The sequence below is a fragment of the Triturus cristatus genome, chromosome 8, assembly GCF_964204655.1.
Source record: "Triturus cristatus chromosome 8, aTriCri1.1, whole genome shotgun sequence".
Taxonomy (NCBI): domain Eukaryota; kingdom Metazoa; phylum Chordata; class Amphibia; order Caudata; family Salamandridae; genus Triturus; species Triturus cristatus.
Genome location: NC_140591.1, coordinates 1,185,961,528 through 1,185,986,461, shown reverse-complemented (window position 1 = coordinate 1,185,986,461; position 24,934 = coordinate 1,185,961,528). Strand labels below are relative to the sequence as shown.

Below are 24,934 nucleotides of genomic sequence, written 5' to 3'. Positions count from 1 at the left end.
GGTAGTCTACAGGTCAATGAAGTGCCTTTTGTAGGTCTGGTGTAAATCTGTTCAGTAGTTCCAGAGAAAATAGCATTTAAATCAATATATATATCTGTGGCAGCTTACGGTGCGCTTACCGTGCGCTTACCGTAAGCTTACCGTACGCGTACGGTGACGTGCGCGAGCGCGATTCTGATTGGCTGTTAGATCTTAGTAAACATTAGAATCGGTCGAAACCAGGAAGTGTCGGCCGCCATTTTCTCTCTCGCACTCTGAGGGGGGGAGGAAAAACAAAGCTGGATAACACGAAAAGGGGCAGGCTAGACAGCTCCTAACCACATAGCCATGGTTAGGGTGTCCCATAAGAACCCCCATGGCCAAAAAAATATATATTTTTTTTTTATTACAAAAAACCCCGATTACGCTTACCGTACGCGTACGGTAAAAAATAAATTAAAAAAAAAAAGCAATATCCACACTTGCCCCACCCCGTGTGCAAAAGGTGCCCGAAGGCCCCCATTTTGTGCATGGCATATCTTTTACTAAAACAAATAATAGATAACCTTTCACAACGAACCGCATAATATGTTCGTGTGCGGACGGTGCGCGAAGCGCATCGTGCGTACATGGCCCATCCAGCGTAACGTGGGCACGCGGTGCGCGAAGCGCACCGCGTGCCCACCGTGCGTGCACGGCACTAACTGCGTAAAGTGGGCGCACCGTGCGCGCACAGAACGAACTGCGTGAAGTGGGCGCGCACGCCACGAACGGCGTAAAGTAACTTAGCATTTAAAAAAACCATACAAATTCACTGAAAAAACCATAGGTTTCACACACGTTATAGTTAGGAATTAGCATTTAAAAAACCTTGCAAATTCAATGAAAAAACCATAGGTTTCACACATGTTACAGTTAGCTGGACATTTCACTCGTAAAAAACCATTGAAATTCCCCCGTTATAGTTAGTGCAGGCAACTATAACTCACGCGACCGCAATCCTCTGCTGATGACATATGTGTCTTTATGAAAAAAAAATATTTGTAATATATGTATAGCTAAAATTTAATGGAAGAAGACATGGGCAAATAAGTGTCTAAATACAGCATTAGCATCAGCAGAGGATTGCGGTCGCGTGAGTTATAGTTGCCTGCACTAACTATAACGGGGGAGTTTCAATGGTTTTTTCCGAGTGAAATGTCCAGCTAACTGTAACATGTGTGAAACCTATGGTTTTTTCATTGAATATATATATATATATATATATATATATATATATATATATATATATATATATATACACAGGACATTACCGCTCTTTGCAACACGAGGCGCTCAATGTGTCTGCTCAAAAGAGCCATCTCCCTTGAACTTTGCCTTTCCTGCCCCCGCCCTACCCCGCTCCGATCAACGACTTCTGGACGACTATTCCCTCTGAGAATCCACCTCCTCCTAATACAAAACACATTTCCCCGGCATCTGAAGCGTTACTGGCGTAAGTTGACCATGCCCCATGCGAAAGCGCTCTGCTTTTATACTGCCATATGCATGTGGATTTGCGTGCAACACAACTCCATATTAAACCAAACAATTACTACTCATTGCAACAAAAACAATGCTGGTTGTTGGGCAGTAGCTTTCGTATCTGCAATACAATACTGTCCAAAGGAAAAAGTCAGCAAGGCAAATTTATATATCTATATATAAATATTTATATATAGATTCATAAAAATATATATGGGTATCACATTACAGCTCCTTGCAACACGAGGCTCTCTGTATCTGCTCGAAGAGCCGTCTCCCTTGAAGTCTGCTGTACCTGCCCCCCTCAGATAAACCACCTCTCACCAGCTCTTCTCTGCAAGAATCCGCCTCCTTCTATTACAAAACACATTTACCCGGCATCTGAAGTGTTACCCGCCTCGGCTGACCATGCCTCAAGCGACAGCGCTCGGCTCTTAAAGCGTCTTATGCACAAGGATGTGCGTGCAACGCAACTGCATATTAAAGCAAACCAATACTACTCATTGCAACAAAAACAATGCTGGTTATAACTACAATCCAATACTGCCCTAAGGAAAACAGTTGGTGAGGCCAATATATACATTGTTGATGTTTTAAAAGCACTGTGATGTAGCGCTTAAAGGTTTGAAAATCGTAGGGGTGCATCATATTCACTGTTAGTTGGCACCCGCATATAATCAATGCATATTAGATGTATCGTGCACAATGTATTAAGCAAATGTATCAGTTATATCGTAACATAGAAGTGTTAGAAATGTGAAACTACATTGTGAATATATTCGGTGAAATACATGAAGATTAGTCTAGTTCTAAGGCAATGTATTAGTTAAATGTGGAACATGATTAAAATGTACTCGTATAGGTTGCTCATTCATGTATGTGAAAGTAAAAGTACTAAGGCTTATGATGTGATTTAATAGTGTGTTTAACCTGGTAGAGGCCTGAATGCACGTATATCGTTAGAGAAAAGGCCTGGTATTTTCTTATGTTAGCTGAATGCGGTAGGCCGCAATGATTTATTCTAGTAGAGGTTTTAGACTGCTGTAAATTGTAAAGTTAAAGGATGCGAAGTATTTCTCCATCCCATGATCTCACCGCAGGTGCAAGGACAGTTGGGTCGTTAGTAGAAAAGGTCTTTGTCTAAGAATTGAATTATGGAGAAAGCCAGACATGGGAGTGCATTGGAATGTGCCAATCGCAACTCCTTGTGCCGACGGTGTCTGGGACTCAAGGCCAAGCTGATGGACGATGGAAGATGGACAGAGCAGGACGGAAAAGTACTGGACGAAGACCTGGTCGAGGAGGTGTGCCAGAGGGCGTGTTCTATGTTTTGGGGTTTCGTATTAGGGACAGCACCCCGAGGGTATAGAGCAGAGTTGAGAGAGGACAGAGGAGAGAACAGAGTAGCCTAGACGGGAGAAGAGGTGGGCGAGGAGCTAGAAGGAATACTTTAGATCGATCTCTCACACAGTGAAGACTTCTTAGGAAGTTTCACTTCTGACACCTTTCATGATTTCTGGGGTCTCAAGGGAACACTAAGTAGGGATGTCATCTAGCATAGAGTAGGGACAGAGATGCTTTGGTTTCATGATTCCTAATATCGACATTGGCTTGGTAGTTATCTACCTTTATGCTTTTAGAATTTGTACTTTTGTTTAAATTTAGTCGTACGCGGATGCTTCGTAGAGTAGCATTTGTGTTAGTACCTATTTACCTGTTGTGCCTTGTATTGAGGTGCCTTTATCTGCAGATGTTGTTGCTGATAATAAAATCCCGAGAGCAATAGAGATTGAGTTTGAGTCCTTAATTATGTCAAATTGCAGAAGGTATTCTCTGATAATTGTGTTTGCTCCCTCCACGCTATTGGGCAAGTAAAAAGGTTCAATCGGCCAGAGTGGGTTCTTGGAGACAAATGGTAAACAAGAAAATTGGGCCGGAGCAGTTGGTAGCAGAGACAGATGGTTACTTCCGATAGCGAGGGACGATTAGATTAAGATAAGTGATCCTTGAGACCCATAGACGATAAGTGATGGTGAATCATCAGATGGTGAGCAGCAGACGACGGCAGATGGTGAACATTGACGGCGAGTAGCAGTGCGGCAGGAAGCAGCAGTTCGTGGAGTGAGTATGAATAGGATGAGATATTGTAGACTGCGGTGTTGATTTGCTGTGTGATGTCTTGCGGAGTTGGAGTGAATGTCGAGAGATTGTGAGATCAGGCTGTGAGCGCGCGCAGCCCGGAATTGTGGTGTAGAAGACACCCGTGGTAGATTTTGTTGACCACCTAAAGGAGATCGTGAGGTACCATCGATCACTTGGACCGAGATGGGGGGAGCGAATGTGTGAGTGCATGACAACTCGACGCTGGTCGTGGGTTGCTGTATGTGGATTTGAGTACTTGTAACCGATCAGAGGCGATCTGTCTGCCCGGACGGGGACAGACAGTTGCCAACCGAGGTCAACAATTTCGAGAGACTGTGGACGGACAGCCAGAGAAGTAAATTGTTTGGGACAAACGGTTATTTCAGTGTATGAATGGGACGAATGCAGGCGTGAGACGTAAGCGTAAGGAAAGGGAACTGCTGCGAACGAAGAAAAGTGACGTCAGAGAGTGTCGCGCTGTGATAGGCCGGTTGGTGTTAGTCGCGCTGTAATTGGAGGGTTCGACGCCAAGAGGTAAAAACAGTGTGTGGAATCGAATTTTGTCAATCATGAAGTGTTTTAAGGTTTTTCGTGAAATGTGTAGGGGTGACAAACATGTAGTTACTCGAGAGGGAGAAGAAGCCCCTCCTGAGGATACCCCCGCACATTATATGGCAAAGAATGTGGGATTGCACACGATAATTTGGCTTGAGAATTGGCATAAAATGACACAAGGTGAAGGGGAATTAGCATTCCCGAGGTATGGCTCGTTCAGGCTAGCAGTGTTGTACCAGTTGAAATCTGTGATGGCAGGGTTACGACCTATGCCAAGGCCAACACAGTTCGAGGCACTACATGCGTGGATTAGAGCAGCACATGATAGGGATAGAGGAAGGAATCCGGAAAGGGTGAAAAAGTCGATCAGGGCTTACCAGGATGCCAGATGGGACGCAGCGGAGAAAAGGTGGAGAGTGCAGGCGATAGAGGGAGATAGATTGTATCCCTTATTGATTACATAGGAGGGGGTAAAGAATGTAAAGTCAGAAGAAGAGGATGAGAGTGAGATAGATGATGACTTATTGGAAAGATTGTTGTCAGAGAGACCACCTCTGTACAACCCAGAGGTCCCAGAAGGGACATTGATTCAGATAGAAGACACTAGAGGAGTAACAATCCACCCAGAGATGAGAGTAGAAGGAAGGCTTTCGATAGGAACTGAGGGTACAAGGAGCCCGTCCGAAGCAAGCGTAAAGGTCGAGAAAGATGTGAGGTTACCGGACGCTTTTAAGGTACCGGTTACCATTGGACCCATTGTTTCCATTTACCACCCAGATACAGAAGAGGGCGACAACCCAGAACAGACAGCCGAGGGGGTTAGGAGAGAGGTCGAAGAAAGTGGCCTAGCGGGTGCAACGGCCCGGACTCCGAACCCTATAGAATGGAGTACACCATTGCCAGCCATGTCAGATTCATCTAGGGGACAAGGAGAACCGAGACCAGAGAGGTCGAGGTCTCTGAGAGAGTCTGGATCAGATTTACGTTCATGGGTACCACCCCTGAGAGGCTAAGACCCAAGAGTAAGAATAGCGGAGAGAGAGCAGGTCATTTTCGGAGATTAGTCCACTCCAAGGGATATATCAGGAGAAAGGAGGTCGCAGGATCAGGAATGTGAGGATGATGGAAAAGGAAGGGTGGTCTGTCGAGAGGTGCTGAGAGGAGCCCTAGGAGCAGGGATGATAGATGTAGTAAGATTAAAGGCAGAAGTGGATGAGATAATAAGTGGAAGCTTACCCCTTGAGAGAGTGGGAACATATGGACCGGATGAGTTACTCTTTGTGGCTAAGGATGTGACTCGAAAGGCACGAGTTGCACATGTAAAACTGTCCGAATTGGCTAGGCGATATGAGGTAGATTTGTCTAAAACTAAAGCATTGCAAGGAAGTCATAGGTTGCAGTATAGTGACCAGGAATTGGAGGAGAAAAGGGTCGTCGGATTGAGGGCCCATAGCAGAGATTTGATCCTAGCCATGCGTATATGGATGACACTCGAAAAATGGTCCAGGAAGAAAAGCTCTAGGGGAATGATAGGAGGGACCTCACCTCCGGGTGGAGGGCAGGTAAAGATAGGGAATTTCCCTTTAAGGGAAGTGCAGAATGGAGGATATGGACATGTACCCTGGAGCAGGGGCGATTTGGCGGCGTTTACCAATGATTTTCCCCGGCTTGGGGAGAAGCCAGTAGAGTGGTACAAGCAGGTTGATCGCTTTGTGAAGATCTCGAAGGTATTGTGGATTGATCTGAACACTTTATTTGATATTGTAGTTCCGGGAGATTTGTGGGCAGCATGCAAGATTGCCGTTGATTGGCCAACTCAGGAGCCTGAGAGAAATGCATACACGAATGGCCCGTCACCGGCAGTAATGAGGATATATGAGCGAGTGATCGCCTGGTTGAAGGAGAAGGTTTCACCCCAAGATATCGATTGGGTGAAGATAGACAGGACAGTGCAGGAACCCAAGGAGTCGGTACATGAATTCTATGAGAGGCTCTTGAAGGCTTTTAAGCAGTATAGTGGCCTAGATGCGTTGGACACGAAAGATATGGGACAGTTTGTCTCAAAGTTTGTGTTGGGATTGAGGCCAGAGGTGAGCCTCATGATACAGCAGCACTTGATTTGTTGGCAGAATAAGCCTGTTGGCGAGATTTTGCGGTACGCTAGGTATTGTGCTGATGTGATTGAATCCAAGCACAGGAAGTTGAAGGATAACTTGATGCTTGTTCAGATGCAAACCGCTCAGGGACAGCCTAATGGAGGAGCGTTGGTAAGGAGACAGGGGAATTATCAGGCGGGAAATCAGAACGTTCAGGGGCAGGGAAGGCCAAGACCAATAGACCCTAGGACGGGGATGGATGTGGCGACATTGAAAAAGACCACGGCATGTCATCAGTGTCACCAGGTTGGACACTGGAGACGCGAGTGTCCCCTGAACCCATGGAATCAGATACAGCCGGAAGGAGAAGTAGTGCAGGTCCCTGGGGCGGAGGCGGTACAGACAGAAACTAGACCTAGGACGATAAAAGGGGGGACTGGTGTTCCGCAGGTGCAGGTTCCCCAGCCACCCAGAATACAGAATGTACAGCAGGGAGCTCGCACTTATTTGCAGATGCCAATGTTCGAAGTGAGTGAGGGAAACGGTACAAGCTTGTTGGCACGATTAGGGTCGAAAGGAGATGCTGATTGTATGCTTAGAGCCATTCTAGAGGTAGATCAGGCAGGACCCTTTGCAGATCTTGACGGTCACCCCACAACCTTTTTGGTTGATACGGGGGCTACCAGATCGACTATAAGATCGGCAGTGGTTCCACGATTGGCCCTTTCTGGACAAAGTATCCAGGTTGTTGGAGTGGGAAATAAGAAATTGGTTAGTCCATTGACGGAGCCAATTCCAATCAGGATAGGAAATTTCAGTGATCGACACTAGTTTGTGGTGTGCGACTCTAGTCCAGTTTGCTTGTTAGGAAGAGACTTATCGTGCAAGCTCAACTGCACGATCTACTGTACCCCAAAAGGAGTGGAGGTACAGAAGAGAGACGATGACGCGACCTTTAAGGTTGCAAATCAGCGTGTGTGTGTGGAAATGTACCCAGCATTGACGGTGGAGGAGCTTCCACTTGATCTGAGGGACTCAGTGTCTATTGATGTCTGGGACCTTAGTGGAGAGGAGATCGGGTTAATCAAGGGAGTAGACCCAGTGAAAATCCAGATTAAACCAAACATAGAGTTTCCGAGGACACCCCAGTATAAGTTATCTCCTGAAACTATTGCAGGGATTAAACCTGTGATTGAGTCCATGATCAGGCAGGGAATACTAATGGAGATTATGGGTAGCCCATGTAATTCGCCTATCATGGGACTACAGAAACCGAGCGGGAAATTTAAGATTGTGCAAGATTTGCGAAAAATAAATGACATAGTCGTTCCATGTTGTCCAGTGGTACCGAATCCATCTGTGATCCTATTTCAGATCCCATGTGAAGCTGAATGGTTCACAGTGATTGACTTGTGACAAGCGTTTTTCTCGATTCCCCTACATGAAGAAAGCCGATTTCTTTTTGCATTTCGGCTGTAAAATCACGTGTTAACGTGGTGTCGTATCCCACAGGGGTATACAGAGAGCCCATCTATTTTTAATCAGATTTTGAAGAAGAATCTCGAAGGTCTTGTGTTGCCACAAAACTACGTTTTCGTGCAATACATTGATGATCTGCTTGTTGCGTCAGAAACAGAAGACGCCTGCAGAATTGATACCGTTGCTCTGTTGAATTACCTAGGAGCGAATGGTCACAAGGTGTCTCCAAACAAGCTGCAATACTGTTTAAGTGAGGTACAGTATTTGGGGCACCGAATTGAGAAGGGCAAAAGGAAGGTGTCACCAGATCGCATTGACACGATTCTGAGAATGCCAGTTCCCTCGACTCAGAGGGAAGTCAGAATGTTTCTGGGAATGGTGGGCTATTGCCGCCAGTGGATCCCGAACTTTTCCTTTGAAGTTAAGCCCTTACAGCGGCTGACGCGAAAGGATGTGAATGATCCAGTACCATGGGACGACGACTGCTTAAGGTCATTTTTGAGGCTGAGAGAAGCTTTATGCAGCGCTCCAGCTTTAGGAATGCCAGACTATAACAAGGCGTTTGCCTTATTCTGTTGCGAAAAGGAAGGTTGCGCATTAGCAGTGTTGACTCAGAGTCACGGAGGTGTCCGTAGACCAGTTGCCTATTTCTCAGCTACTTTAGATCTAGTAGCTTCTGCGTTGCCCGGATGTCTCCGATCCGTAGCTGCAACAGGTGTCAGTATCGAAAGGTGTGAGAGCATTGTAATGGGTCATCCGCTTACTGTTCATGTGCCACATTCTGTTGAATTGTTGATGACTAGGACTAAAACGCAGCACCTCACAAATAATAGGTTGACTCGTTATGAGCAAGTCATCCTTGCTGCAGACAATGTGACGTTGAAGAGGTGTTCTGTTTTAAATCCTGCTACACTGTTGCCTATTCCAAATGTAGATGTAGATGAAGATTGTGAGGACCATGATTGTCTCGATGTGACTGAACTATGCACCAAACCGAGACCTGACATTGTCGATGAATCGCTTCCAGTTTCAGACGAGATTTTCTTTGTGGACGGTTCATGTTTAAGAGACAGTGTTGGTCGACTTAGAGCAGCGTTTGCTGTGTGTACCATCACAGGGGTGGTTGAAGCCGCTTGTTTAGAAGGAGTATACTCCGCGCAGGTGGCTGAGCTTATTGCTTTGACCCGTGCCTGTTTGGCTGCTGATAAGATCCGTGTAACGATTTACACAGATAGCCAATATGGGTTTGGTGTGGTTCATGATTTCGGACTGCTATGGTCCCAGAGAGGATTTATGACATCTTCTGGTTCACCTATCAGAAATGGGGACTATGTACGACAATTGTTGGAAGCATTGCAAGGACCAGATGAAATTGCCGTTGTTAAATGTTCTGCACATACCAAAGGAAATGATTTTGTGTCACTGGGTAATAATTACGCAGATGAAGTTGCTCGATTTTGTGCAGAGCAGGGATGTAATTTTACTGAGAACTATGTTGTGGAAAGTGAAGAGATAACGGATTATGATGTGATGTTAGCTATGGCAGACTCGTGGGAGGAACTGAAACAGTTGCAGGATGGAGTCTCTGATCAGGAGCGGGACAGCTGGATAAGAGCTGGATGCGAAAAGGGAGATGTAGATGTATAGGTTTCGAGTGATGGACGAACTGTGTTACCGGAATGTTTGCTGAACCCCATGGCGAGGTTGATACATGGTGCTGTGCATCTTGGCAGGGACGCGATGATGCGAGTGTTTCGTCAGACGTGGTACAATCCAAAATTTCGGGAGGTGGCTGAAGCTGTGTGCCACAGGTGTGTCACATGTCAACAGATGAATGTAGGGAAGAGGACCGCTGTGACGTTGAGTCACATAGGTAGGTCAGGTGGTCCTTTCAATAGGATGCAGCTGGATTTTATTGAAATGCCGAAGTGTAATGGGTTGAGGTACATATTAGTCATAGTATGTGTCTTTTCCAGGTGGGTGGAGGCTTACCCGACACGTAGGTGCGACACACTCACCGTGGCTAAGTTACTATTGAGGGAATTAATCCCGAGGTACGGTTTCCCGACCTCTTTTGAATCAGATAGGGGAACGCACTTTCACAGTGAAATCATGAAGCTGCTTTGTGCTGCCTTGAATGTAGATCAAAGATTGCATTGTAGCTACCGACCAGAAGCTTCTGGGATTGTGGAGCAAGTTAATGGGACTTTGAAGGCCCGAATGGCAAAAGTGTGTTCTTCGACATCCCTGAAGTGGCCAGATGCATTACCTTTGGTCCTCATGAGTCTCCGTAGCGTCCCGGATAGGAGGACTGGATTGTCACCCCATGAGATCCTCATGGGGAGGGCGATGCGTTTGCCAGCAATACCTGCTACTGCTTTGATTAATATCACTGATGATATGATACTGGACTATTGTAAAGGCCTGGCTGATGTGTTCCGTTCTGTGTCTCAGCAGGTGCAGACAGCAACGGTTCCAGCTGTAAGTGACCTGTGCCACGACTTGTGTCCAGGGGACTGGGTGCCAGTGCGCAAGCACGTGAGGAAGAGTTGCCTGGATGCTCGCTGGCGAGGACCATACCAAGTTATCTTAATCACAAATACAGCAGTGAAGTGTGGAGGACTCCCGAATTGGGTGCACGCCTCCCATACCCGTAGAGTTCCAGCACTCTTGGAAGAAACCGCCCCTCTCGAGAATGAAAACCCAGCTGAGGTGGCAGAGCCATCTGAGAGGGCAAGTCAAGCTGTAGGGGTTGCTGACGCAGCTGGTTGTGCACTGGACCAAGCCGAAAGAGAACGTGAAAGTAACACAGAAGCTGACTCGGAAGCAGAAGAAGAAAGAGCTGCAGTGGGCAGTGCGGAGTCAAGTCCGGCTGAAGAAGAAAACCGTGCACAGGGTAACAGGAGGGAGACTGGAGGTGCCACCGAAGCAGAAAGGGTTTGGCCCGTGAGTCAAAGACGGGTGAACTTGAGATCGGCACCAAGAACAGATCTTGCCCCAGTTTCTGAAGAATCTGAAACGGAGCAAGGCGACGAAGATCAAACTCAAGGTGCTTTGAGGCGATCGAAAAGAATAAGAGTACCGTGCCAGAAGTACACCTCACCAGAGTGGGCTTATTCAGTGACTGATGACAGGTTTACTGACCACGGGACGGCTGAGATCAGTTACACTGGTCAGCAATACTCCGTTTCCGAGAGTGGAAGTGTTGTTGAAGATTCCAGGATTGGAAATCGAAGGAATATTGACCATCAATATTCCGAATCCGCCACTTCTGAGCATCATCCGTGGTCTGATTTTGGAAACGCTGGACTTCCCAACTTTTGCAGTTATACCAGCTCCCCAAGAACTGACAACCCTTAAACTTGAAATCTTGCAAGGGGTCCTACAGCTGTTGGGGCCCACAGTTATTCTGGACTGATTGAGGATTTGGTGTATATAAAGTTTGAAAGGAAGATAACCTAGGCCCGAGTGAAAGAAGAATAAATTTAGGGATTTTCCGTTGGAGGGCGAAGAAGAGTTAGGGAGGCCTTCCAGACTGAAAAGATAAGAAATTGAACTTTGCCAGAGGTTCCCCGGCTGAAGAAAGTAGCTGAACTGAACATTGCTGGATGAGGAAAAGACTTGTGACCACAGAGACTGTACTGAACATTGAGAACAGTTCAAAGTTGGCGGAACCTGGAAATACACACCGTAGAGCCAAATTAGTGATAGGCACACTGTTAGGGATAGTGATAGCTGTTATCTAGTAGTAACTTCATACATGGTGGCCCATAGACAGGAGGGGGAGGTTCAGGGAACACCCACACCTGCCACTTTAGGACAGGTAGGGGTCACTATTAGGGATCAGAGAGCTCAGAAGCTTGAGGAGAGTCGTATGTTTCATATAGATTTGTCTCGAGCTGATTTCAAACTCGATGCTTATGCGAAGCTGTTGTATGAGTATGTTGATGCGATGGATGCGAAGGATTGTTATGTGTGCATGCAGTTGCCTGCTTCAGTAGACGAAGGTATTAGATATCATCATCTTCCATTGACATATGGAATTTCTTGTAGCTTATTGCTTAGTTTGTTTTACGACAGGAGACAATTTGAGTATTTCTTTTCAAATTACGACACAGTACTTCCTGAAGTTCCGGCATATAAGCATTTGAATAAGTATGATTACTACAAGTCAGAAGATAGGCTTCGGAAGTATTTCATACCGACTGTGAAGCTAGACACAGCTTATGCTCATAGACATAGAGTATACCTCACTTTAAGTTCAAACTACTATCTATTGATCACGCAACGTGCAAGATTTTGATATCTTCTCCTTTTCTTTCTACAGTTTACCCCTGATGAAGGGACCACGAATGTCCCGAAATGCATTGGGTGCTTGTATTGTAATTTGATTTGCTACTTTTGTTTAACAATTATGTACAAGTGTACACATATTGAATGATAATGTATATCGTGGAATCATAGAAATTCACATCAAAAAAATTGTATATGATCACTGTGAATTGTATGTGAAATGAATTAAATGATTGAAACAACTTTACAGCAGTGCACATTGCAGTCCTAGTTATATCCACACTAGGCCACTCCCCCATAGACATAATTTGACATGTTGGTTGTCAGAGACAGAAAAGAAGTTCATAGCTCAGATAGAGGATAGGTACAGAAAGCTGACTCAGACACGAGATACAGGAGATAGTCCAGTGGATTGGACGGATGAGGAGAGATTGCATAAATCTAAGGGAAGTTATGGACCGATTGCATTAGATGAAGTACAGAAGGGGAAATTGTGTGTTGCTCGTCCTCAAACTCCTAAGGAGAAAGTTCCAGTGGGACAGAGTACGTGTGATCATACTTTTACCATGGAGGACTCTGCTAAGAATTTCTTGCAAGGTCCGGTACAGGTGATTCTGACCGTGTACTATGTATGTGGGAAGAATGCCTATGTGAGATTGCCTGCGAATTGGTATGGTTCATGTTACTTGGCTATCATCTTCCCAAAGATTTATCATGCTGAGGATCTGAAGATGCTAGAGACGGGACGTCATTCTAAAGTGCGTAGAGCTGTGAGTGCAGGAGTAGTGATTGGTGATATATATGGAGCGACTATACCTAGTTTGGGTGTGGTCCTGAATGACGTGAAAATAAGAAGGTTGGCGACCGTGGTGGATGAATTGTCAATGAATTCGGCGAGGTCACTGTTGTTGGTGAATAGAGAAATGTTATCGATACGAAATATGGTTTTACAGAATCGCCTTGCGTTAGACGTGTTATTGGCAAAAAAGGGCGGAGTCTGTAAATTGTTGAAGGTTCAAGAATGGTGCACGTATATTCCAGACAATAGTAAGGATCTGGAGAAGTACATTGTCAATATTACCACAATTCACAAGGAAATACTAGATCTGACAGAAGAGAATGTGTGGGAAAAGATTGGTCAAGGATTTGGTCGAGTGGGAACTTGGGTTGCGAACTTGGGAATGGGATTTCTTGGATCTGTGTTGAAGCCTATAATAATTGCCGTGGTTTGCGTGATCTGTTTGTGGGGATTCGTAAGAGCATGGAAATGGTACAGAGGGAATAGGGCCGAAAGAGCCCTCAGAGCGAATGAGCAGAGAATGGCGAGATTGCAGAATCGTCAGTATCGGAATCTTAAAAGGATGGAAGAGATTCAGCAGCGTGGAATGGTAGTAACAGCAGTTTAGATCAGCTTCATTCCAGGAGGAATGAGAATGATGGTGTGATGACAGTTGTCATCAAAGGGGGGAACTGATGTAGCGCTTAAAGGTTTGAAAATCGTAGGGGTGCGTCATATTCAGTGTTAGTTGGCACCCGCATATAATCAATGCATATTAGATGTATCGTGCACAATGTTTTAAGCAAATGTATCAGTTATATCGTAACATAGAAGTGTTAGAAATGTGAAACTACATTGTGAATATATTCTGTGAAATACATGATGATTAGTCTTGTTCAAAGGCAATGTAATAGTTAAATGTGGAACATGATTAAAATTTACTCGTATAGGTTGCTCATTCATGTATGTGAAAGTAAAAGTACTAAGGCTTATGATGTGATTTAATAGTGTGTTTAACCTGGTAGAGGCCTGAATGCACGTATATCGTTAGAGAAAAGGCCTGGTATTTTCTTATGTTAGCTGAATGCGGTAGGCCGCAATGATTTATTCTAGTAGAGGTTTTAGACTGCTGTAAATTGTAAAGTTAAAGGATGCGAAGTATTTCTCCATCCCATGATCTCACCGCAGGTGCAAGGACAGTTGGTTCGTTAGTAGAAAAGGTCTTTGTCTAAGAATTGAATTATGGAGAAAGCCAGACATGGGAGTGCATTGGAATGTGCCAATCGCAACTCCTCGTGCCGACGGTGTCTGGGACTCAAGGCCAAGCTGATGGACAATGGAAGATGGACAGAGCAGGACGGAAAAGTACTGGAAGAAGACCTGGTCGAGGAGGTGTGCCAGAGGTCGTGTTCTATGTTTTGGGGTTTCATATTGGGGACAGCACCCCGAGGGTAGAGAGCAGAGTTGAGAGAGAACAGAGTAGCCCAGACGGGAGAAGAGGTGGGCGAGGAGCTAGAAGGAATACTTTAGATCGATCTCTCGCACAGTGAAGACTTCTTAGGAAGTTTCACTTCTGACACCTTTCATGATTTCTGGGGTCTCAAGGGAACGCTAAGTAGGGATGTCATCTAGCATAGAGTAGGGACAGAGATGCTTTGGTTTCATGATTCCTAATATCGACATTGGCTTGGTAGTTATCTACCTCATGCTTTTAGAATTTGTACTTTTGTTTATTTTTAGTCGTATGCGGATGCTTCGTAGAGTAGCATTTGTGTTAGTACCTATTTACCTGTTGTGCCTTGTATCGAGGTGTCTTTATCTGCAGATGTTGTTGCTGATAATAAAATCCCGAGAGCAATAGAGATTGAGTTTGAGTCCTTAATTATGTCAAATTGCGGAAGGTATTCTCTGATAATTGTGTTTGCTCCCTCTACGCTATTGGGCAAGTAAAAAGGTTCAATCGGCCAGAGTGGGTTCTTGCAGACAAATGGTAAACAAGAAAATTGGGCCGGAGCAGTTGCATGTAAGCTGTCTTCTACTTCAAACCGTTAAATGTATTAATTATGCGTGCAAATCTCTCCTGACATTCACATGGCTCTCAAAGAAACAGTTTCTTTAAAGCTAGGAGAGGCCGGATGTTTATGGGTTTGCCCAAAAATGATTGAGTATTTTTAGAGGGTATGGGGTTTTATAGAGGGCTCGCTTTCTTATAACGTTTTTTTCTTTACAATAAAACTATCACCAGCTGCACACATGTAGAGGGGCACAATTATTTCGCTCTGAATAGAACTTTTAAAAACCCCTTCATCAGTACAAAGTCCCTTTCTGACACATTTGGCCAGATATCCATGTGATGTCACGCGCACAGAGGGCACCGAATTGCTAAGTAAATACTGGTTTTTGCACGGTTTTGGAACTCCCGTGTGTGTAAATGCACTCTGCTTTTTTCTTGTGCTCCACCCAGGAGCACCCGATTACATTACACGAGTTCAGATTCATGTTTCAAGGCATGGTGCGATTAACTGATTTGCTAATAATCGCAGAATGTTGAGTTAATGCCAGGGCTCAAACCTGACTCCACAGTTCCAAATGCGGCTGCTGTGGAATTAGGTAACAACTCCTTTGTGACCTGACCACTGTGAACTCGTGAATTGGGTCTTAGTTTGCATGCTTAGTCACTTTACATGTAATTAATTGTGTTTACTTGAGGAAAACCTTTTAAAATGCAAAATAAACGCCAGTGTTATTATTGCAGCTATCTTATTGGCTCAGTAGAAACAAACACACTTGATTTCCCAGCGTGCATTATGTTGTCCTTCAAAGCTTGGGGCTTGTTTTATATGCAACCTCAGATGTTCAATATGACTCACTTAATCTATTAAGGGAGTAAGTAAGTGATCAACAAATTGTACATCACCCACATAGGTTGTTCAATACTCTAGTGATTCAGTCATACACAGAATGTTATAGTGCTGTTGACTTTCATCGAGGCACTTATCTTTCTGTTAAAAAGCCATGGAATGTGTCCATAAATGTTTCCTGAGGCAAGCATGTATTCCTAAATCACCCTGCATGACCCAGTGTGTAATAATTGTATAGCTCTTCATTCCCTGGCGGCACAGTACCCGGTATAATGTGCTGCATGGCGAAACACATAAGGTCCAAAGAGTGAGACCTATTGGCAATGCCAATGCTTGTTTTTTTACAATGAAGTTGTAAGTGAATCTGATGCCAGGCACGAAGGCCTGATAGCAATTTCTTGTTTTGAGTAATTGATGAGTTCAGCCATTTTGATGACTTGCCAAACAGAGAGCGGTTTTATCTCATGCAATTGGATAACCTGATCTCCTGACTTAGATGAAAAAGTACAGTTGCTATGGTTACTATGCTTCAGGACTGTGTTCTGATGGTAATTAGAGCACTGGGAACTTTTGGCTAATTAAATCCCTGCCTCTGTCCACTCATCATGGTAAAATAACAACCGGAAAACGTAACACAATAAATGTGGTACTTAAGATTTTTGAAGACTTAAGACAGTAGTAATGACTTCTAAGGAAGGGGCAACTATAGTTTCAGAAATCAATGTGCATCCACAGAGACCTTTCCTTCTTTTTTTTTTTTTTTTACAGAAGTTTATAAGTGCATAGAAAAGTTTAGGAAGGCAGAGGGCGCTGGATAATTTATATGGGGAAGTTAATCCTTTGCACAGTGTTCATCGTAATTGACTTTGCCACAGCTTGATAGGTCGAGTTGGAATCATCTGCCTATATTTATTTACGCAGCAGGTAACAGGTAAGTTGCTATGTGTGAGGTTCTGTCATCTGGCGCACTCCAAATGCCTGGGTACTTCGTTTGACAATAGCACAAATTGGAGGTCAAGATGTTAATTATTCTTATATTGCGGTGCAATGATTCAGCATAGTACTGCACAAGAAGGGAGCTATCGGTTCCCTGTTCTGAGTTTATAGCCTTGTGTGTATTCCTCTCAAAGTCAGTGCTTAAAATGGAAAAATAGAAGTGCAGGTACTCTGTGCCAGAGTAACTGCTTGTTTCTCAGAAGTGCCGGTACTCTCCAATTAAAAGTATAGCATTTCTCTTGAGAAGTGCTGGTACTCTCTCTCACAAAGTGAAAAAGTGCCGGTACTCCGTACCAGACAGAACCGGACCATTTAAAGCACTGCTCAAAGTGTGTGCAATTTGCTGCTTTTTAACTGCTTTGAAGTGCTTTGGAGGTAAATGGGGCATTAATATGAAGGTCTGCAGCCGAAACGTCTTAGATGCTTGGGGGGGGGGGGGGGGGCTGAATGGTGTGACTGCCAGATCTATCAGACATTCCTCTTTTGGGCACAGATTTTATCTTGGAAATGCATTGTCATAAATGGAGGAAGGACCACCAATGCCAGGATTATACCACAGGGAGGTAGGGGTAGTTGTAAGCCTCTGACACGGCCCCCGGGTACCTTTAGAAAGTGGCACTTTACTTGCCAGGAAAAGCAGGCTCTATGCCTTCTGGAGAACATAGTATGCTAAATTAAGACAGGAAAGGCAGAGACACAAAGCCATGATGAAGCAAGGCCTTCGCTTGTGAAACTCTCTGAATCCCAACCTGAAGTCCTCCTCAAATCTCTCCATCTGATAGAAAAATCGGAAGATAGTCTTCTTCGGCAAGACGTCTCCCATGGTTCGACAGGAGTAGGGCCTTTGGGTGACCAGGACACAACAATTGCCTTACTTTCCAAAATATACTCTTCTTTGGCTCCCAGCACTTGGATCATTTGCCAATGTAACCCGGAGCAAAGTACATTGTAAATGACTTGGTAGTTTGGCCTTATAGCATATTGTTTCTAATTTGGGCACAATAAGATACACAGGTGGTGTAGGAATGTTTCAGGAAATGAAAAATCCTCAGTAAAACATTTTAACCTTTCCAAATTAAATATTCGCACCCACTTCAGCCTGATCAAAAAGCAATTTATCACTTTGCAATTTATAGATTTACACTTATTTTCCTAAATTGTTACTTTTTGTTGAATTAACAAGAATCCAATTGCATAAGCACATCAATCTACGACAATTGCAGCTTTCTAAGTGTATGCTTAAAACGAAATCGGCCTATTTGCCTTTAACAAAAAACTCTGATTTATAGCTGATGCTTAGGTAAAAATGTTCAATTCTTTGGTCCACCCTTTTGGCACTAAATTTAAGTGTGACACTTGAGTGGAAAATCACTGGGAATGTTGAGGAATACCCACAAGGCCTCGTTACAAGTGTGCCAGAATTCCCGAAGGTCCCAGTGGAGTTACTGGCCAAATCATGAATGACAAAGTCCATGGAAACACCACAGACCTGACATGTGTCCCCCAGAGACTTAGGTTGAAAGCAGCCAAAATCAATGGGGGAAAGTGCGGACGTGATTCTGGAAATACCAGGGGAATCGGACCTAGAATTACTGATTATGCCAGTAACTCCTCATTACTCAAAAGATTCGTGTGTTGAGTGTTCAAGCCTTCAGCCCTGTTAATTCCACACTGCTCGAGTTAATGCTAGGGGTGGGCGGAATTTGCGGAATTAACCTTCGCAAATTATCGCGAGAATGTTTAAAATTATCGCAAACAAGCAGAAATATCGCGAAGATGCGGAAGTTTTTTTCCGGCATGTTCGCGAGATTTTCTGCATGGTTGCGGGTCGCCAACTTACCCATGTGGTTGCTTGCGGGCGCGGCCATCTTGTTTTGAGTTGTTCTCGCGGTGCATGATCGCGAGAAGAAAGACGTGATCGCGCGACGCATGACGTCACTGCGGGCGCGAACTGTCGCGAGACAGCGCAAATGGCTAAAAACAATACAACATCTCATGGAGAACGCGACCGGATCAAGAAAACTTGTCGGCGAACGCAGGGATTCAGGTAAGGCGATCGCGCGCGCGCGAGAATGTATCATTTTACAGCGCGAGCAAGAAACAAATTATCGCCAAGCTGCGGAAACCGGAATTTTTGACATTTTCGCGCTCTCCGCGGAACGCAAAAATGTCAAATTATCGCAATTTCCGCGAACGGAACGAAATTTTTGCCCAGGCCTAGTTAATGCCCAGTGACAAATTAACACCAAACAATGGGGCAGTCATAATGAGGATACCTTAGTGTTATTTGCCCACGCTGTCAATGGACACTCACTGACCTTGGCCTTCCCCTCCCCATGAATTACACCATCGAACCATTAAACCTACAGCTCAGACAGATGTGCCAAACATGTGGATTTTCTGTGGTTGCAGTAGTGAGCGTAAACCCTGATACTACAGTCACAGTCGTCAGATGGCACTTTCTGTGCACCTAAGCTGAAATTAGGTACATAACAAGTTTGTGACTCGGCCCGAAGGCTTCCAAGTCTCAAAACATCTGTGAAATATTTATCGAGTCTGAGCCTAAGGACTACATACAACAGTCTGGTTAGGACAGTAATAAAATGCTGTCCTTGTAGAATCTAGAACCGCATTGAAGTCTCCCACGCTTAGAACACCTTTGAATAAAATCAAGAATTGTGTCTCTGGAGGATAGGATACTTTTTCTCTAGGTGGTTAAAATGACTTTCCTCTGCTCTGATATTGGAAGAATTTTTTTAAACAGTTTTTATAATTTTTTTATTTGTAGTGGAGTAAATAGAAAACAATTACATGTCAGTAAGAGTGGGCAATCCAGTAACAGTCAGTTCAGATGACAGACACTGGAAGGAATTAGAGTTTGATATAAAAAAGGGTTTTGCACATGCATTGCCTGCAGTGATCAAAATTGCAATTTTTTGTGTGTGCGTAGCTCACAGCTACAGTGTACTCTCGGGGGATTCAAAGTTGCAAACAGATTTATGACCCTCAATGTGCACATAGCCACTCCTTGTGGTTTCTAAATAAAAGAGAGCGATAAAGGGAAGTCACTCCCTTCTTTGTGAATCGATAGGATACGTAATAATGCTTCGTAACTGTTGCTGCAGTCGCAAACAATTGATAGGATACCAACACCGAAAGGGGATGGCATACAGTTGCACTGTGAAAACTGTCGGTAAGCTTCCATTTAACTTCTAGTATGTGAATGTCAACTGTGCTCTTTTGGGGGAAGTGGTGGACAATCATAAGCTACTGGTCCCCAACTGTATCAATGTGGCATTTTACTGCTGTTGGCCCGGTCCTTCATACCCCGGACCATCAAACTAGAGACCAAGTACCCCTTTTAGCATTTGACTTTTAGAGTAATGAGGCAGAGCAGTCCAAGTCTGACTGAGGGAGATGCTTTGAGCTAGAAACTTAGAACTTGACAGCAGATCAGCAATAACACCCAAAAGTTCACTGTCCAGCTGGTGCTTTTACTTGAAAAGAACCTTAATGCACTAATAAATACTACACACTGAATTATGTATATATATGTGTGTGTATATATATATATATATATATATATATATATATATACACACACACACAGCATTTCATTGGGCATAACAGATTATAAACCCTTGTAATGGGTCCTCACAGAATAATCACGGTGAAAATCACCTACCTTATTACAGGGAAATAACTAACCCCAAATACCCTGTCTGTTCCTATTGTCAAAGTTTTTATGTGACAATTTACATGCCTACGAGCTGCCTGATTGGCAATCAGTAGTACTCTCATATGGGCCATGCACATTTAGATTTGGCTTTTCACAGTCAAAAAGTTACACCTACAGGTTTGGTCACGATGTTCACAATAAATAATAATAAAGGCCTACTACCTTGAACAATAACATTTCATAATTATCAACACAATATGGAGAATCACCCCCCTGTGCCTCCTCGACCTACCTTTAGAGCGCCCCGGAGGCCGATCCTCCCGTCTCCAGTGTCGCCGACAGACCTGGACGTAAACACATAAAACAGAGCATCAAGAAGGGTGGAGGAGGCACCACAAAGCACAGAAATTGAACAAGGACTTCTATGCCTCTTCTCAGGAGGGTGGGGTAACCACAGTAAAACACAGAGGAAAGGACTAAACCAGTGCTTAACAGGAGAGCGCTGAGGAGAGGACAGCGCTAGGAGAGGAGAGCCAAAAGTACTAAAGTAGAGTGAAGCTGCCAGGAAACACAGAGAGCGGAGGAGATGGTGAATCAGGAGCACAGACGAGCTTCACCGACAGCCCTTAGGAGACTCCAGAGACCTGGTCTGAGGAGTAGTGTACGCCCCTGAGAGTGGGGTAACGAGGGGAGGTCGAAAACACGGGCATTTGAAGAAGGGGTTCTTTAAGTTTGCCACACTGTTTTTTGGTTGTTCGCACTTTCTGACAGGCAGCTGGAGTAGAGGTGTTTGCGCCTGAAATCACTTTATTTTCGCTCCGTGTCATAGTGTTTGCACCTAGGGACCCTGTATGGGTGCAGCCTTCTTTGTTTCTCTTTTAATCAAATGAGGTGGGCAGTGCCAGCGTCACCTTTCTCTGGATTTACTTGTGGTGAATTTCCTATCTTCAAAAGCAAAGCCATAAAGAGAACCCAACCTCTACCAAAAGGGAAGATCTCCCTTAGGGACCATAACCCACATGGGGATCCCTTAGGCTACAGTGGGGGAGATCACACGTTTACCTTCTTCTTACCTTTCTTGTTATAAGAACCTCATAAAGTTCTTCACATGGGTGTTGGTGAAGGGTGAACAAACTTAGTATTGCTGAGTGGATACTCTTTCTTTCGCCAAGGATACTGGCAGCGATAACCTCCTGTAAGGACCTACAACAAGAGGAAAAAGTCAAAAGACGTCAGAACGGACGATATCCATTGACCACCCAGGAAGAACAACATGTGACAGTAGTCATTCATGAACGTTTCTCACTGAAAAACTAAATAAAGTCTCCCAATTAGTAAAAACAACCCAGCCTCCGCATCCACATATCTGCCCATCCCTCCTACACGCAAGCATACGAGATTTGACATAATCATAATCTTATTTGACAGTCTCATAATCCTATCTGAAATAATCATAAGGTCCATACCGCGACCAACAAAGACTTAGGCAGACACCCATAAAATGTTTATCATAAACAAAGTATCAGCATTACAAGCAACGTTTGGTTTGACCAGACCTAAAGTGTGTACAGTACTAGCTTGAGTTCCTTCTCTAGAGAGACCTCTTATACATTAGCTGGACTCAAAATTGGCGTGAGCTCACGAGATCCAGCCCTGCCTCCTGCTACTTGTGTATCCATGGTTGTCTAACAACAAGGATACCATAACTACAAAGGGGTGCATTTCTTTCTTTGAATACACCTAGCACCGCAGTGTGGTGTGCGCTTTATGGGTGTGGTTGCGGGCTTTTAAATTGATTAAAGGTGCCCCTGCCTTCCAGAGGCATCGGTGCATACACTACCTGGGACTGCACAGTCGGCACATGGAGCCATGCAGTCTTACTGGGCTCTTGACCTGTGACATGTAACTTCTGGTGCCAGACATTTATGCCAGCTATTCCTGCTATTCATTCTCATTCTCTCTGTCTCCCCACACCCCATGTGGGTGGGACAGCAGGCAGACATTGATCCGGCTGCCTCAGGGTGAATCCCACTGATTGTGCTATACTAGTGAGACATTGGGCCTTCCCTGATGCAAGAAGACACTTGCTTCAATGGTGATTTCCACCTTTCACTAAGGAGAGGGATATTTTCATTGAAAACTTGCTTCAAAAGGCTCAAACTTTGGATTTGAAGATCACATTTGCAATTTTATGAGCCTAGAGGATTGGCACACCAAAAGAGAAAAATGAAACATTTCAAGACCCACTAAACTGATTTGAAGATTGTTTGAGCCTCTCACAACCTCTGGCACCACCTATTAATCCTCTGTAATAGCCGCAGCTTCTTTTTAAGGGTGTGGCCTTGCCCTCCTGCCCAACCATGTGGAGCCCATTTTTTCTCAACTCTTGAGCAGCTTTCCACAGGTCCTCCACAGGACACCACACCCATTGGCTGTAATAGCCAGAAACCAATGGCTTAAGCCTTATGCAGAATTTCTCTGTGCAGCAAGACTTCACCGTTCCTACTCCACTAGATACTACAGGAGGACCTATAAAAAAATGTCCACACCTTTAGGACACTTCAGAAAGTCCATTTTCCACTTGACCTGAGAGGGAGTCGGGGAGCTGTAGCCACCAGTCATGAAGAGTTCAAAGAGTCCACAAGTAGAAGCCAGAAGTGGGTGCACCCCCAAGGCTACTGACAGTTTTAAGTTGTGCTGGTCCATCCTCCTTACTTTTCAAGCTGCTTCTAATCTCTTTAAGCTTGTGCAGAGTTAAAAAAAGGGAGGTGGAGTGTCGGTGATTGGTGCAGCACCTATCCGAACTAGTAATCCCACATTACCGTTTCATCTCTGACACTCAACCAGCCCATTGCCTGTCCACCCCTGTACAGCATTCTGGGGGAAAAACAAGATGGTAATCCTCTCCAAAATCAGAGCATGTCATGCTTGTCTCCATCTGTGTGGGCCTGGCCTTTTCCATTCTGTTCCTTGCACCATTGAACAATCCAAAGTCACAGCTTAATGTAGCTTAAACAAGTGCAGAAAGGTAAAAAACACAAGGGCCTTCATTAAAAGTAGCCCGGTAATTATGTGTGACCTTTATCGTACCTTCTAAAATCTAACTCCGCTGAGCCAGAATTTATTAGGTATGATAAATGCCACCAAGTTATGCGTTTTGGAGAAATAACATGCAGACTTTGGTTCTTATCCACATGTTCTGGTAAATACTGGGCATCTTTACCTTATAAATATTGGCAGGTGTGATGTACCGCCATTTGTTGCAATACTCTTAAATGGAAAATGTGCAGTAACAGCATTTTTCACACAGATTGCAATTAAGAGGATGGCTCTTAATGAAGGCCTGAGTGTTATACATTTCATCCTAAAGGAAAGGTCCCATTCTTTTCAGTACCCAATTAAAGTATTACAATGTAGACTATGCCCAGTCTGCGACAGAGCTACCTTTGCCAAGGAGCAACTGAGTCCGACAATGACATCTTTGCTTAGCCTACAGATGTACATACAAGTGTGAACTTGAATATGTGTTGCTTGCGATGTGTTCATGTCCCCTTACTCCAGCTGCCCTGAACTCACAAGGTGCTGTTAGAAATTGGATTATTGGTTGAGGGGGGTGAAACCTTTCTCAAGCATTCCTCATCAGAGTGAACCACAAAAGGTCACTAAATTAACCTGTGCTTAATCTTCTGGTGCTTGGCACAAGAGCAGTCAGGCTTAACTTAGAGGCAATGTGTAAAGTATTTATGCAACACTTAAACAGTAATAAAGTGAAAACAGCACACAAGAAAAACCCACACAATAATACAGAAAAATAAAGTAAATTGTAATAAATTATTTTACGCCAATCAATAGAACTGGAGTTATGCATTTTTAAAGTGAAATATAGTGCCTAAAAATTCAAAACGCCAGCCGCGGACATCTAGTCATGTGAGCTCGGGGCAAAGTCATAACTTCTAGCCAACCACGATGGAGAGTACTTTGGATACACAAACTGGATTGGCCCGGTCTCCGCTTAGCTTCTGACATTGACATTTTTTTTGAAGAAAAATATGTGAAAAGGTAAAGTTCAGATGCGCAAGGCAGCTGATGGTGACTGAGTAAGCGGTGTTGTCATCTGGGAGCTGCTTGATGAAGTTGTGTGAAGGTTTCTATGTTTGGACTCCGTATTTTGTATTTTCGGGTGGAAATTGAAAATCTCCACCATGATCATTATACAGATAATATCTATAAGATATTCCCCTTTCATATATCTTCTTAACAACAAACAATAGTTAACGATAAGTAAAATACTATTTGGACCCTCAGACGTACTGAACCCAGAAAATTCGGTTTCCATAGGACTTTCTCTCCAATACACGTACTTTGACATAATACCCAGCATAAGCAGGGTTAGGCCTCTTTATTGCTCTGATGCGTTTTCTTCTACTATGCTTCTACTTAGTTGTTATTAGTTTCGTTTTATCTCTCATCTCTTATTTCTCTCTCCTCCTTATTTCATAGATTATATGAAGATTATTCATTAGTGTACAATATCTTGTATCAGCTAATACTT

The 24,934-nt window shown here is 44.2% G+C and overlaps 1 protein-coding gene across 1 annotated transcript in view; it reads right to left on the bottom strand.

The window, feature by feature from the left end:
* The window catches only part of OCA2 (OCA2 melanosomal transmembrane protein), a 1,032,003-nt gene that overhangs the window by 897,117 nt on the left and 109,952 nt on the right, over positions 1-24,934 (bottom strand). The window contains exons 2-3 of the mRNA XM_085622873.1: positions 21,456-21,585; positions 20,675-20,726 (exon numbers count right to left, since the gene is read on the bottom strand). The gene's annotated coding sequence lies outside the window, so the exon portion shown is untranslated. The remainder of the gene's footprint in view (positions 1-20,674; positions 20,727-21,455; positions 21,586-24,934) is intronic.